This window comes from Mus musculus, chromosome 17 (genome assembly GCF_000001635.26).
Source record: "Mus musculus strain C57BL/6J chromosome 17, GRCm38.p6 C57BL/6J".
NCBI classification, from domain to species: Eukaryota; Metazoa; Chordata; class Mammalia; order Rodentia; family Muridae; genus Mus; species Mus musculus.
This window is the reverse complement of record NC_000083.6, coordinates 50813843-50830002: the sequence shown is the minus strand read 5'-3', so window position 1 is coordinate 50830002 and position 16160 is coordinate 50813843. Positions and strand designations below refer to the sequence as shown.

Here is a 16160-nt window from a genome sequence, read left to right as displayed (position 1 = left end):
GATGATGCCAAGTAGCCTTAGTTTCTGTTGGTAAGGTTCTTGTGCTTGCCTTTCACCATCTGGTTATCTCTGGTGTTATTTGGTCTTGCTGTCTCTTGTTGGAGATTGCCCATCCTGTGGGCCTGTAAGCCTGTGTCATCGCTCCTGAGAAGATCAGCTCTCTTCTGAGCAAGGTTTGGGTGTGGAGGGCTGTGGAACAGCTGTAGCTCCCAGGTGCAGATGGAGACTGGAAGGATCCTCAATTCTGTATTTTTGAATAGTTTAAAGATATTGGCTATAGATCTTTGAAAAACTAATAGAATTCTACTGTTAATCCATCTTCCCCTGGACCTTTTATTTATTTATTTCTAAGCTGGAAGGCAATAGGATTCCATTTCAATCTCCTTTTTTTTGGGTCTGTTTAAGTTGTTGACTTATTGGTGTAATTTTGTAATTTTGGTGATTCAGCTGAGTCTAGATAGTTGTCCATTTCTTTTTGTTCTTTTATTTTAATGGATTGCAGGCTTTTAAATTATTCCTTTATAATCTGAATTTCTTTGGTGTTTGTTGTAATATTATCCTGCTTATTTCTGATTCCACTAATTTGAGTCATCTCTCTCTTTGGAATAGTTGGACCAAGTGTTAGTCACTCTTGTTTATGTTATCAAGAAAAAAATCTCTTAGATTTGTTGAGTTTTTATAAAGTTTTCTTTGTTTCTAGTTCATGGATCTCTGCTCTGGTTTTTATTATTTCTTGCTGTCAACTGTGTCTTATTTAGGTTTAAGTCACTGAGATTGACATCATCAGTGTAGTACTTACTGCATTAGTATTTCCCTGGCATCAGGAACATCTTCAAAACTTTCATTTGCATCAGTATCCTATCCCAGTGCTCTAGCAGACGCTCTCCCCCGCCCAGACATTCACTGAGGAAGTGCCTCCTCCACCAGCCAGAAGAGGGTGATGGAGGTGTCACTGCCTTGAGTTTCCCTCTGCTGCTGCTGGTTCCTGTGATCTCCACTGGACCTGAGACACCTCCTTTCAACCTCTAACTATACAATGACTATTTAATTTTTTCTAGAAGATTTTGATGACCTTTTCAGAATGGTGTTTCTAAACAGATAAAATAAAACTTACAGAATTATAAGAAAAACTACTTACTCCTAAAAGGGGAGGGGGTGCAAGTATTGGGAAAGTTTGAAACAGTGATGTGTAATGTTTTGTTTTTTTTTTTATTTCACTGTTCACAGCAGTGTCTCTTTAGACCATTACTGGTATTTTTAAGATACGAGCATCAACTGTAATGTGATAAAAGTGTCTGAAGTCCCTGCGGGGACCATGTGTCATGCACTGGAGTGCTCCTGCAGTTCGTTGTCATCACCCACATGTGAAGAGAATGAACATTTTCATAAGGGCAAGGGCATAGTGAAAAGTGAATATGAACATTTTTTTTCTGATCCAAGTCATAGACATCATGAATTCTACCCACATTCCATATGGAGGTGTCTTTACAGAATCTTAAAAGGTTATTTTTCTCTTGGGAAAACTTAGTTATGACTACCATTGTACTAGTTTATTAACCCTTTCAATTTGTGAGTATGTGTATGGGTGGAGTCAAAATACCAAACAAGTAGTATAGTGTACCAGTCAGGACTGTCAGGCACCCAACCTTTGGTTGAACACGGAAACCATGAGAAGGAATGATTGCATAGTTTATATTGATTGAAAACATGGGCCAGATATAGCATAATCCACCATGCTCGGTGAAGTTGGTTTTTGAAGACCATTCATTTCCTAATTGGTATCTTCTTCATGGGATTCAGACCTCTTGTTTGTGGTAGACACTTGAGAAATGACTGACTGAATGGAAGGGGTAACATGTGGTGAATGTAGCTGCATATAAAATATAATACTTGCTGTGTAAATATTATTTTTAAAGTTTTCAGAAATTGAGAAAGTTAATTGTGACATTCATATGTAAATGTAACCCAACTCAGAAAAGAAAAAAATGATCTTGAGAAAGATAAAGGGAGCTGATAAACTCATATTTCCTGTCTTACACACATACAATCAAGATGGTGTGGCATATACATAAGAGCCATATACATCCATGGACAAGAACAGAGAGACCAGAAACTTTCTTTTCATTTATAGCTACCTGATTTTGAAAAAGAAGCAAGCACTTCGTCAAGGGGAAGATTCTTTTTAAGGAATTACTTAGATAGCCACGTGCACATGGGGGAATGTGGCTCTACTTTCACAAAACATAGGAAACCTGAACTGGGATGTAGACTAACGTAAATCTAAAGCACTACCCTTCAGAGTGAGACACAAAATCCTTATGATCTTGAGCTGGGCAATAATTCAGAGTTATAGTATGAAAAGAAGAAGTGTTGGGAGATAACTGATACATCTGGTCAAGTTAAAACATGAATAACAAAACATCTTTAGGAACATGAAAAGAGGACCCATAGATGACAACTTATTGGCAAATTTTTTATCTTGTAAAAGTCTTATGTTCAACATATAGAAATGGCCAGGCAGGGGTAGTACATGCCTTTAATCCCAGCATTTGGAAGGCAGAGGCAGGCAGATTTCTGAGTTCAAGACCAGCCTGGTCTACAGAGTGAGTTCCAGGACAACCTGTATATAGAGAGAAACCCTGTCTCAAAAAAAAAAAAAAAAAAGAAAGGAATGGAAAAAGATATAGAAAGAACTTATAATTTAAAAATAAAAAGACAACCACATTCAAAATGGATAAAGACACTAAAGAGATATCACTCCAAAGATCAGCAAGTAACCCAAATACACTTGACAAAATGTTACATATTACTGGCCACCAGAGATATCACAGCCATTTGATACTCACTAAATATATTCAATATTACAAAAAATATAGTTGAATGGAGTGTTAACAAGCATGGAGACAAGTTAAAACCTTCTTGTGTTGCTCATAGGAATGGTATCCAGTTTGGAAAATGGCTTCAAATTGTCAGATATAAAGTACCGTAAGACTGCTCAGTTCCACAGATAAGTTCACAGATAATTCAAGAGAAATGAAGATATACATACAAAAAAATGAAAGGAAATATTCAAAGCAGAATTATTTATAATTGCCATAGAAGTAGAAACAACAGGAATATCTATGAACATAATATGGTATATTCATAAGGAGATGTTATTTGGCATTGAAAAAGAATTAAGAATGATGCCTGCTATCTCAGGGCAAAACAAAACAAAAAGTTAAATTAAAAAAATATATCGCAAATGTGGCTCTCCCTGCCCTCTTGGATCGTAGGCCCATATGTGTGTGTAGACGAGGGCAGCGCTTATTACAGTCACTTAGAGTGGTCCAGGTGATCCAACAATGGCTGCCTATGAACAGAAGAGCCAACACCCTGTTTTCACCAATCACCCACGAATCTGCCTCTAAATACTTTTTGTGTTGGCACTGTGCTTGGGTTTGGTACTGCTAAAACAGTCATAATTTACCCTTAAGTATCTCATCCTATAGGATGATAGAATCAAATAATTCTATGCAACAATACTGCTTCTGCAGAGAGTACTTAAGAATGGAGGTATATGGTATTTTGGAACAAAGTAAGGATCGTGTCAACTAAAGGACCTTAGGGAAGACTTCGCTGGTGAATGGGGGTTTGAAGGACTAGGCATCACTGGCAGTGCACCAGGGAAGGTACACTTACTGCTGTGGACACTCTTTGAGGTCTTGCCAGCAATCACACTGTCTCTTCTTTTGCTAGATCATCCTATTTAGTGTTAAATAATATCTATAACTTTAAACTGTCTGTATATACAGCTACACAAAAATAGCACAGTAATATGTTATACCATTTCATTCTTAATTATGTAAAGGGAAACTTTGAAATTTCAGATATTTAAGACTCTGCTTGGTGTGGTAGTGAGATGCCAAGTCTTTTAAATTGCGGCTCCATTTCAGGGAACCTGACCTAAGCTTGAACTCAGGTGGACTAACAAGCTGGTATCGAGCATTAGTTTCCAAGTTGCCCCCCAACAGAACCTGAGCCTAGCTCCAGGCTCTAGGCTAGTCCCCAACAAGAGCAGAATTTCCAGGTTACACCCCCCAACAAGACCAGTATCTCCAGGTTATTCCCCCAACAAACCTGCACCCCCAGGTTACAAGCCCACCCCTTGCCTAATGACCACCAGTACAGAGGGGAGCAGAAGTTAAGTTTATGATAGGACTCCCAGAACCAGCCAATTATGTTAAAGGGCACAGCAGCTTCCTAATTAGATGTCTTGTACATGAGCTCCCTGCTTACTATAAAGCCTTGCCCTGATAGACATTTGGGGCTCCTTCACAACCAAAACCATCCTGTGTGACAGTGGTGTATGGGAGTGGGGGGGGGGGGAAGCTAGCTCGAATAGAACTAAAGACCCTGCTGTGAGTTGCCTCAGATCAGCTCCTGTGTGTGTTTTTGGGGATCACTAACCTTTCCCTGGCACAATAGTACATACCTTTAATCCCAGCATTGCAGAGGTAGAGTCAGGTGGATCTCTTTTGAGTTCAAGGTTACACTGATCTACATAGGGAGTTCTAGGCTATCCAAGAAGATACAGTAAGACTTGTTTCAAAAAACAAAACAAATAAACAAAGCTGCTCATCTGTGAAGCATCTATTAATCACTAAATTCAAAGAAATAAATAGCATAATTATGCCACAAACGAGCCTTAAGCTAATTGAAGCTATATCATACAAATCACTTTATAAAATGTACCTCATAGATATAAAATTTTCATGACAAATTTAGTGTATTTAATAGGTAAGAGTACAGGTATAGAGATGTCATTAGTTTGGACAAAGTCATGGAAGATACTAAGGAAAGATCTAGGAACCAAATCCAGTTCTATGTTTAGCTCTCTTGCATTAATACCCTAGTGGTTGTTCTCATATGTTAGTTATTAACTTAGATTTATTTCTGGAGTGAAGCATCTCAGTTCCAAGTCTACAGCTTGAAGTTTTTTTCCTTCCACTCTTATGTTCCAATAATCAGTTTATGCTTTCAATATTTGTTCGCAATTTTCTACATTTCTCAGAACTTATCATAAAAAACAACATATCACTTTAATAAGAATCTATAAGGAAGATGCTGCTTTCTTTTTGGAATGGGGTCTCCGTCTGTAGCCTCTGCTACCCCAATAGCCCACAGTCCCAGCAGTCCTCGCCTTCCTCTCTCCAGCACTGCAGTTACAGGCCACTGCCCAGCTTAGCCCATGCGTTTGAAAATGACCCCACGTTTGTCAGCACACCGCTGTGCTGCTCATGCGTCTTCACCTGAGACTCCAGACTGTCTCCACCCTTTGTGTCTGCTCTCAGCTGTCTCATTTCACCCCATGACTGTTTCAGCCTGAAAGAACATCATATGGCAACAACTTTCAAAGGAGTTATTATTTGTCACTAGTAATTTTCAAGGTCAAAGAACTATCTACCAGCAGGAACTATAATTAGATTTGTTTTCCCATGGTCTGAATCTACTCAGTGTACTCCTGGATTTTTTTTTTTTTTTTTTGAGACAGGGTTTCTCTGTGTAGCCCTGGTTGTCCTGGAACTCACTCTGTAGACCAGGCTGGCCTTGAACTCAGAAATCCGCCTTCCTCTACCTCCCAAGTGCTGGGATTAAAGATGTGTAACACCACCGCCTGGCCTGGATTTTTTTTTAAACTGGATATTTTATTTATTTACATTTCAAATATTATCCCCTTTCCTGATTTCTCCTCCAGAAATCCTCTACCCCATGCTCCCCACCCCCTGCTTCTATGAGGGTGTCCCCCCACCCACCCACCTACCCACTTCTGCCTCCCTGCCCCAGGCATTCCCCTACACTGGAGCATCGAGCCTCACAGGACCAAGGGCCTCTCCTCACATTGATGCCCGACAAGGCCATCATCCTCTGCTACATATGGGGCTGGAGCCATGGGTCCTTCCATATGTACTCTTTGGTTAGTGGTTTAGTCCCTGGGAACTCTGGGAATACTGGTTGGTTCATATTGTTATTCCTCCTATAAGGCTTCAGACCCCTTCAGCTCCTTTGGTTTTTTCTCTAGCCCCTCCATTGGGGACCCCAGTCCAATGATTGGCTGCGAACATCTGCCTCTGTATTTGTCAAGATATTAAAAATAGCTATTAAAATAGCTGAGTAGTACTCCATTGTGTAAATGTACCACATTTTCTGTATCCATTCCTCTGTTGAAGGACACTTAGGTTCTTTCCAGCTCCTGGCTATTATAAATAAGGCTGCTATGAACATAGTGGAACATGTGTCCTTGTTATATGTTGGAGCATCTTTTGAGTATATGCCCAGGAGTGGTATAGCTGGGTCCTCAGGTAGTATTATGTCTGAGGAACCGCCAGACTGATTTCCAGAGTGGTTGTACCAGCTTGCAATCCCACCAATAATGGAGGAGTGTTTCTCTTTCTCCACATCCTTACCAGCATCTGCAATCACCTGAGTTTTTGATCTTAGCCATTCTGACTGGTGTGAGGTAGAATTTTGATTTACATTTCCCTGATAATTAGAGATGTTGAACATTTCCTTAAGTGCTTCTCAGCCATGTGAGACTCCTCAGTTGTGAATTCTATTTAGCTCTGTGTCCCATTTTATTAGGGTTCTTTGGTAGAATGTGTTTGTTTTTCTGCTGTTCCACTTCCAGATCTCTTCTGTTCTTTAACAGATATTTCCTGGAAGAATTTTCATTTCCTCAAATACAATTAACATTCATTTTTTAAGATTGCTAAGTTTGTATCTCTGGCTCACATCTCTCCTTGGAACTCCTGACACATATTCACCTAGATATCCTTCCTGCTCTCAGATCATCTCATTATCCAACCCTCTTTTAAACCTTAGCCATCTTCTGCAAACATGCTCACCTGAACATTTCCCACTAACTCAATTTATAGCTGTATACTTGGGAATTGCAACTAATTGTTCATTGTACAGTACCCACAAGTCTTGTAGAAGATCTTTCTTAATTATCCCTTAAAGTTATATTCTGTGTCTTCCACTTTCACCAAGCTCGTGATAAAACTGGATCTTTTTAAAGAGAGGGAGAAAGAAGGAAACAAGAAAGAAACAAAGAAGTTAACAGAATGCTTAGAATATTAGTGTTCCAGTGTTTGTTTTCTCATGCTAATGGAATGGTGATAGTATATTATGTAAATTTTAGTGAACTTGTGTATATATACAAACACACATTAGTCTTTAATTAAATACTTTAAGCCATCAAAATGTTATCCTGTCAATTAAAAAGTCTCTCTTGTTCAATCAGATTCCAATCCTTTTGACTTTAATATCATAAATACATTCTAGAATTTTAATGTTTATTCGTGGTAGTTATTGCTCTCTATGTAGTTGGCCATATGAGCCCAGTAAGATGTACCCATTAAGCCAATGGTTGATTGCACACTAGAAGCTGACTTTCTTGTCAGTAGGTCCCCTTATTAAGAGAAACATTCACTTAGATACAGTAGATACATTCACTTAGAACCTTTATAAGACAGTCTGACTAGGTTTCTCCACATAGTGGCTGAAAAAGATACCAAAATAACTCCAGTCATATGTGGTTTTTTATTTGCTTGCTTCTTTGTTTCGATATTTATTTTTCCTTTTCAAAAATTCTCATTTGGAGTTGTACTACAAAGGCAGATCAAACCACACAGAGCATTATATTGTGTCCACTTTAAAGAGCCTGCATATGAAATTTATTAGTTTTAATATTGATATTGATAAAAAACAGAATTGATGAGTGGGGCACATACTCGGCAGTAAGCCAAAATAAAAGATCAGAAAGACAGCTCGCACCAGGTCTCCTACCTAACATCTAGCATGGTGATGGGCAGTCCTATCACTGTCAGTTTTGTCAAATGTAGCCTTAAACTCCATCAGTTCATGCCTTTTAAATACATTTTTTCAGTAACACTATTGAAAATACAATTAAGAAAATTGTCAACAAAGTTTTAGAGATCATTAAAGGTGGGCAGATCAGGGATTTTGCTGTGAGATTGTCTATTATTAATGTCAGAAGCTAAAGTCACCAACTTAATGTCACCAACACGACTGCCAAAACATGAGCTGAATGAGGATGACACCAGTAGACACGCCATGGTGGACAGGGAAAAGCCCACAAGGCCTCAGCCCTGCACAGGAGGCTACAAGATACTAAGAAATGCTCAAAGTGGAAGAAATAGCCTTCCCTAGGAAGGAGCACACTTTATCCCTGAAGACATGCCTCCAAGCCACGGTATATAGACTGATCAAGTTATATTTAGGAATGTATATGTACATACCCCACATATATGCATGAAATAATGAGAAGAGGCCATGAATTTGAAAAACTGAAAACAAGGGTTTATGGCAAAGTTGTAGGAGGCAAGGACAGGTTAATCTATTTATATTATGTAATTATGATTACATATATAATTATAGATATGTATATATACATAGGTGTGCATATTGCATAAATTATATGTATATATAAATTGAATATATATATATTTATATTATAATCTCAAAAATAAAATAAATTTAACTAATCAAGTAACTTTGAACTAAAGTAAGTTAATAACCTAGAGATTATAATCAGCTACAATGGCTGTATTCCTCATCACCATTAGACATTTGAGGGGCTTTGATTTTTAAGCTGAGCTATGTCAGAGAATATTGATTAAAAGGAAAATATTTCCTAGTTTTGTCTATTCTCTGAAGAAATTTGTACCAGATACCAGTATTCTGTTTTTAGTAGCCTATGAATCGAGAGTAAGTAGTCAAGACACATAAAATTCTAACTAGCTGGACTCTAATCTTCCATTCTTATTCCACATACTTTATTGTATAAAAATTAGGCACAACTACCAAAACTGTTGTTTGGATCTGTATATTACCCTGCACTGACATTCTGTGGGTTCCCTTCACTTAGAAACATAAAGATACGTATTGATAGTTTTGTATTGGGCTGGAGAGATGGCTCAGAGGGTAAGAGCACTGACTGCTCTTTGAAGGTCCTGAGTTCAAACCCCAGCAACCACATGGTAGCTCATAACCACCCATAATGAGATCTGACATCCTCTTCTGGTGCTGTCTGAAAACAGCTACAGTGTACTTATTTTAATAATAAATAAATCTTAGGGCCAGAGCAAGTTGACTGGAGTGAGCGGGGCCGACCGGAGTGAGTGGAAGTCCTAAATTCAATTCCCAACAACCACACGAAGGCTCATAATCACCTGTACAGCTACAGTGTGTACTCATATACATAAAATAAATAAATAAATCTTTTTTAAAAAGGAAAAAAAGAAAAAAGATAGTTTTGTGTTAAACTAAAAAGCATTTCATGAAATTTTGACTGTGTTTGTATTTTTCTTATAAATAATCTTTAAATTCCAAGGTGTTCTATCTTTAAAATTATTTCCCAAATTGCATCAAAAGCCTGGTTGTGCTACATTCCTTTTTCAGTTCTCATTGTATAGGACTTCAGTTTTTTACCTTAACAATTAAAAGGGAAAAAATTGGTCCCTGGTCTCTCAAACCAAAGTTCTCAAGTCTCCTAAGATCCAAAACCTAGAAGCTCTAGAAACCCTAAAATTAATCTTAAAATTCTTCTTTTTTATTGTCATTTGAATTCAAAATTATTAGAAAGGAGAGAATCATTCTGAGGAACACAAATTCTTTAAACCACAGACGTAATTCCCCGCCCTCTGCTTAGTGCACACTAACGGAGAGAAGGGAAGAAAGCTCAGTGCGTGAGAAAGACCAGGCTTACCTAAGACAGTGTTCGGAGGCCCAGCATTAGTGACAAAGGAAAGGTGAAAGACTAAGGTCCTACTTTCCATATATAGAAGTATCAAATATGGGGTGGGCAGGGGGAGTGTGTTACTCTGGCATGCGCCTGCATGCTAAGTTCAAAATGTAAATAACATTAGAAAAAAAAGGAAAAATTGTTTCTCTTCTGTTATCTCTTTATTGTGTAAAGTTAGAATTGTGCATAATGCACAGGTGGTTTAAAATGCTTCTCTGCCATCTGAGACCTCAGCGTGCCAGGGCAAAGATGCAGATGTCACTTTAGGGAATTGGGTTTATTCGGTATGTGAAATGGGGCTGGCATGGGCTCAGAAGTTTTTCTCTTTATAGTTGCCCAATTAATGTTGTTTTGCTTTCTTGTTTTTAATCTTTGGTTTTTGCCTAAACATGTATAAAAATTGTTCTAAGATTTTAACACTCGCTATTCGTAATATGTCCATGTTCTATTTTCAATATGATATTTTATCCAAATGTGTTGTAATATTAGTATAGACCAGAGATCATCTTGGTGCTGAGTTAATAGTCTAACACACCACAGTAGAAAATTTCATTCCCCTTATTTTCTTAGATGAAAATCTATTACATGACAGATGCATTATATTCATAACTTTTCGATTTTCAAATATTGTCTTAAAAACCTAAATTTTGTTTTTCAAAATCTGATGTCTTGTAAATTTATTTTGTAGTAGACATTTGAAATTAGCTCACAGTATAAGCTGTTTTTATTTGCTTGTTGGTTGCTTTACTAAAACAATACCTTATATGGAGAAGGTATGGCTTGATGTACCAGCCAGCATATATCTCACTACAATAGCAAAATGACTGTGCTGCTCAATCATCAGTAACGTCTGAGTTCAACTCCTAAGGGCAAGGGAGGAAATAAGGTACAAAGTCAGTGAGTTTACAGTAATGTCCAGACAGGAGTATCGTGTGTGTGTGTGTGTGTGTGTGTGTGTGTGTGTGTGTGTGTGTGTGTGTGTGTGTGTGTGTAAAACTTTGATACCTGTATCTGTATTTAATGATGGGACAGTGTGTGCTAATAAGAGACAGAATTAAGACCTTCTGTGAACCCTCTAGCAGTCAGTGAATATCAGACCAAAGAATTCCAGCTTTAATTACAGGCAAAAGAAAAGGCACAATTAGCATTTTAATATAGAAATATCTTAGGCTTTAGGAGAATTATGATAAATCTAATGTTGCCTGGCGAACCAAAGAGGGGATATTACAACAAACTGTCTCCTTAGGAATATTTGTTTAAATAAAAGCAACAATACTTCATCCTTATCTCTTTTGGATAATGATCACCATTTCAGGCTGTTCTTAGTTCCAGCTTTAAAATACCTTTAGGTTTGTTTTGTTTAGGTTTCTTTTGTTTTGTTTTGTTTTTTGTTTTTGTTTTTGTTTTTGTTTTTTTTTTTCGGGTTTTTCCAGAGGAAACTGTTTGCTTGGCACTACCAGGATAATTGTGTTGGGAGAGTACCTGCTTTTCAGCTTGTGCTTGTTCTTGCCGTGGCCTCTCTGACTCGGATGTGGTAAGGTTATGTCAGTCACAGCATAGTAAACTAACTCCTCTGCCATGGCTGGCGCTCTCCCACCTGCTCCCCTAAACACCTGCAACATATGTTTGTCTAACCCTGGAATGCTTTGCCTTTAGGGTCCTGGAAAACTCCCCTCGAGCCTTCTGCTTATAAACAGCTGAGCGATTCATTTTTTTAATGACGGTTGCCTTTTCCCTAACGTTGGAGCAGTGATAAGCTCACTAAAATTAAGGTGTTGTTCATCAAAGAAAAACATTGCACATAGTTTTGCAGCGCTGACTCCCCTTCCGAGCCGTATTTTCCCCCTTCACTAACCTGGCTTACTAATAAACATTGAAGATTGGTAACAAGATATTAGAAAAGGAAAATTGAGTAATTCACTTGCCAAGTATTTTCTTCATGCCAGACACAACTTATCTTACAAACATAAAATTCTTTATTTGTTGATTATTATAGGAACTATTTCAGTTTGATTTTTTTTTAAAGTCATGGCCAATAAATTATAAAATGGCAATACTTTGGACATATGGTAGGCAGCCACTATGGTTATTAAAATCTCATAAGTTAACAAAATAGTGAATAGTATGATTTTATATCATTTTTAAAACTTATAAATATATGTTCTCCTATCCAATAATAAAGACATCCTTTTTCCTCTACATACAAAATCTATTATGCTTGCTACATCTTCTTAGTGTGTGTGTATAAATGCTGCCTGAGCTTGTGTGTGTGTGTGTGTGTGTGTGTGTGTGTGTGTGTGTGTGTGTGTGTGTAAAATGTTCCACAGGACCTCCTGTAAGCTTATATGTGATTATTAGAAGTATAATAATCACTACCTTCCAAGTGTCACAGATTTTAGGTTGTCATACTACCATATCTGCTTTCTAGGTCAAAGTCTTTTAGCTATGTCGGTGCCCAGTGGTATCACAGGTTATTATAGCCTCTGACTCACTGAAATGTTATCAAGTACCTACCTTATTTTCATTATGTTGTTGAGTCTCTGCTGTAGTTTCACAAGTGGTGAAACTAGACCAAGGATGTGACTAACTCATCAGCTGCTAAGGAGTAGACAGGGGTCTGAGTCCATGCCTCACTGTTGCATGCCCTCCAGTGTTTCTGTCCACAGTGTGGACCTGAAAGTAGACATACCTCCTGGTACAAAGGACTTAAAGACCAGTGTCCCTGAAATTGGTCTTTTGTTCTTCTCATGTGTCTATGTAATGGTCCTCTGAAACATTTGCTGCAGTTCAAAAGTAAATGAGTATTTCAGCCTTTCCTTCTGGACTTTCAAAAATGATTTAGAAAGAGATAGTCATCTTCAGATGAAGGGTAAGAAGAGGACATCAGAGCAGACAGTACTATCCATTGTGACCCTTTCTTGCATGAATTTGTTATTTATCAGGCTCAGAACAAGAAACATTGTGTAGTATCTGGTATTTGTATTTTCTTCTTGTAGTATCTTGTCCTTAGTTACTCTTCATATGGATTAGTATTCAAGTATTTCTATATGATCATAAAAAGTTAAGTTTAAACTAAAAGTATTGAAATGTTGCTGTTGCAGGTAGAATAGGTAAGAAGGGAGGAGCGGTACATACCACAAACAGATCAGGCCTACTTAAGTCACCACAAGATGGCTGGCTGCTCAGCATGCAAAAGCTTATTTTCCAAGACCATTCCCTCAGTGGGATTTATGTAACTATCTCTCCTAGTGAAGACCTGGAAAGGGAAGAAAGCTAGCTGTAACTGGTAGATGATTTTGTCTTTTAAATTGATTTTATAACTAAGCCGGTGTGGAAGTGGTTTTGGGATCTTGTGGAAATAACAAAAGCATGTTGGGAAGGCAGTAGCCACTGCATGGTTCAGGTTGACTTAATATACTTTGGTTTGAAGATAATTCTGTAGTCCGAACACTGGACTGTGAAAATGGCTTTAATGACATGCATAGTATTAGAGGTCTACCATGAGAAATTGCAGATCTCATGGGGTCTGGTCTTCCTCATATACAATTTTATGTTAGTAAAAGTCTAGTGCCTCATATTGTAGAGAAAAATTACACATCTTAAAGATTATAAAGAAGAACTATTATGTTTTTATACATTATATTTGAAAGAAATTCTTCAAAATAGGGAAAGTATCTCTTTAATTTTAAGTTAGAACTCTGCTCATTCCTACTTTATCCCACTGAGGAAAGGAATTTTTTTTTAATGTTGGAACATGGTCTTACACATGTGTGTGTATAAATTCATGCTTGATAATGATTGGGATCAATTACTTAGTTTTGATTCTGATTTTGGCGCATTTTGATGGGTATTGAAGTATTTATTGTGTGATAGCCCTTTTTTACATTACATGAAGACTTTTCCTGCTTCAATCTCCTCCCATGTTCTCTCCTTCCACTCTTTCAAATCTATGGCCTCAGTTCTCTACCTCAGTGGTTCTCAGGCTGTGGGGTGAGATCCTTTGGCGTCACATATCAGATATTGACATTGCTATTCCTAACAGTAGTAAAATACTATGGACCAAAATAAGATTTTGGTTGGGGGGGGGGGGGGAGTCACAACATGAGGAACTGTAATAAAGTGTTGAAACATTAGGAAGGTTATGAACCACTGCTTTAATTGGTGTGTGCAAGCACGTGTGTGTGTGTGTGTGTGTGTGTGTGTGTGTGTGTGTGTGTACATTTGTGTCTTAGATAAGTTTTACTTTTGTGACCCACATTATATTTTTCATGGTGCTTGTGCAGATCATATGTGTGCACATTTCTGTTTTAATGGTGCACTGTCTTAACAAGAGACTTTTCCTTTCACAGAACTGAACACTGAGTCCCTTTTTATTTTCTTGCTTTTTCAGTAGTTATTCAATATCAAATTCTTTTTGTTTTGGTTTGTATTTTTACTTTTTGTGTTGTTTCAGTACTGCAAGACTTTAACTATCTCCCTTTGATTCTAGCAGGTCTCTTAGGAATTTAAATAGGTCTCAGTGAAGGCAATATTGAGTCCATTCATGTGTTCAAGTCACATCATTGTTCCTAATAATGGCTTTAAGTGCCTAGATAGATCAGCACTTCATGTCTTGAATTGCTTGTCATTTCTTTGTAAAGATGTCTCAGGGACCATTCCCTGGGACTGCTCTTTTAATATTTTCTAACAAAAGTAGCATGATACTTTATTAGTTTGTTGAAAGTCAGAAAAGAAACCTCTTTTATATTTGCAAAAACAAAATGCTTTTCCAGGTTCAGAGAATAAAGAGCAGAATCAGTCATGAATCGTAGTTTTGTAGGAGGTAATTTTTAAAATAGATGATGAGCAGACTCTGACCTGGAATGTATTCTGCCAGTGGCTTTAACCTCTATTTTATTTTTCCAGTATACTTGGGTCTAGGTTGTCATCAGCTACCCTGAGAAACCTATATAATTCGGAGAGAGAGAAGTTGCAGTTAGACTTAACAGTATGTAGTCACGGAAGCAGCCGTTATCTTCATCAAGGCAATTCAGATTTGATTATTACAGATCTCTGTTGAATACCAAACCAATGGAATAGTAGCTGTAGTTAAATCAGGGGATTGTCATTTCTGTCAGATGATTAGGGCTGGCTTGGAAGAGATATGAACAGGCTGCGCTGTGTAAATACTCTCAGCAAAAAGAGAAAAGGTCTTTCATGGCCATTAAGATGCAGCTTATTAGCTTGATGAATTTCAAACTATTTAACCTTAATTATATTTCCTCTATACCCCACCCCAGCATGCAGGCATATCAGTACCTTGAGATGATATCTCCAAGGGTTGGTATCTAAGCATAGCCGTGTTTTTCTATTATGATAAAATTCAGCCATTCTGTTTCTAACTAGATCTTTCAGAGAACAGTGCATGCTCTGGTCTAAAGACCTAGTTGTTACCTAAATTAAGTGCCTACGTGGACATTAGAAAACATTCAGATGTTTATAAAACATTTTAGAGGGAATTATGTAATTTATTATGTTAGAGATTGTAATATACAATTAAATTATGGTGTAAATGTTATGATTTTATAAAGTGCAAGTATATTTAATTTGTAATAGTCTGTGAGGAGGTTAGCACATTAAATAATTAGTACAGTTTAAAGAATAGCTGTACACTTAAATGGACACACCCAGTTTAATGGTTTGAAGACATTCCTCCCATACTATAAATAATATTAAATGACAGACAGGGCAGAATTGACACTTTTATAGAAATGTGCATTGGCCCTTTTTCATTGGCCAGTTTGATGGCCATACTTCTAATATTTCCATTGGCTGACACATTTTTGGTACTTATTAAACTCATGAATAAGATTAGATGACATAGAAATTGTTAACTTTAAAACAATTCATTTTTGGCAATGGAGGACTCGGTGTGCCATCTAGTGGACATATTTAGATTTCTGGCCATCAAATATTTAGGATTGTTTTTACCTTCTCCACCTATTGTCCCTTGGCCTCTTTTGATTATTCATGCTTATGTTGCAAACCAAGTAATTATTCAGTTTTGCTGTAATTTTATCTCATTTTTGAAATATATATTTGAAAGTGACTGAAAGCACCAGAAACCAGCCTAGCGACACTGATGCATTCGCACAGCAGCATAGGTCACAATGGAGTATGCTTGATGTTTCTCAGTTTTCATCAGCCAAGAAAGAACCACTGGAACAAAAGTCAGGTCTGATAATCACTAGATGGCCACCTAGCCAGGTATGATGATTATTAGATGTCTGATATATGCTCCTTTAGCCAGGTATGATAATTACTAAATGTCTTATATATGGTCCTTTAGACACTGTTTTGTATTTCTTTTTCTTTA

General features: G+C 37.4%; 1 protein-coding gene across 6 annotated transcripts in view; it reads left to right on the top strand.

Moving 5' to 3' along the window:
• Tbc1d5 (TBC1 domain family, member 5) overlaps positions 1–16160 on the top strand; it is a 448076-nt gene that overhangs the window by 351197 nt on the left and 80719 nt on the right. The window lies entirely within an intron of this gene.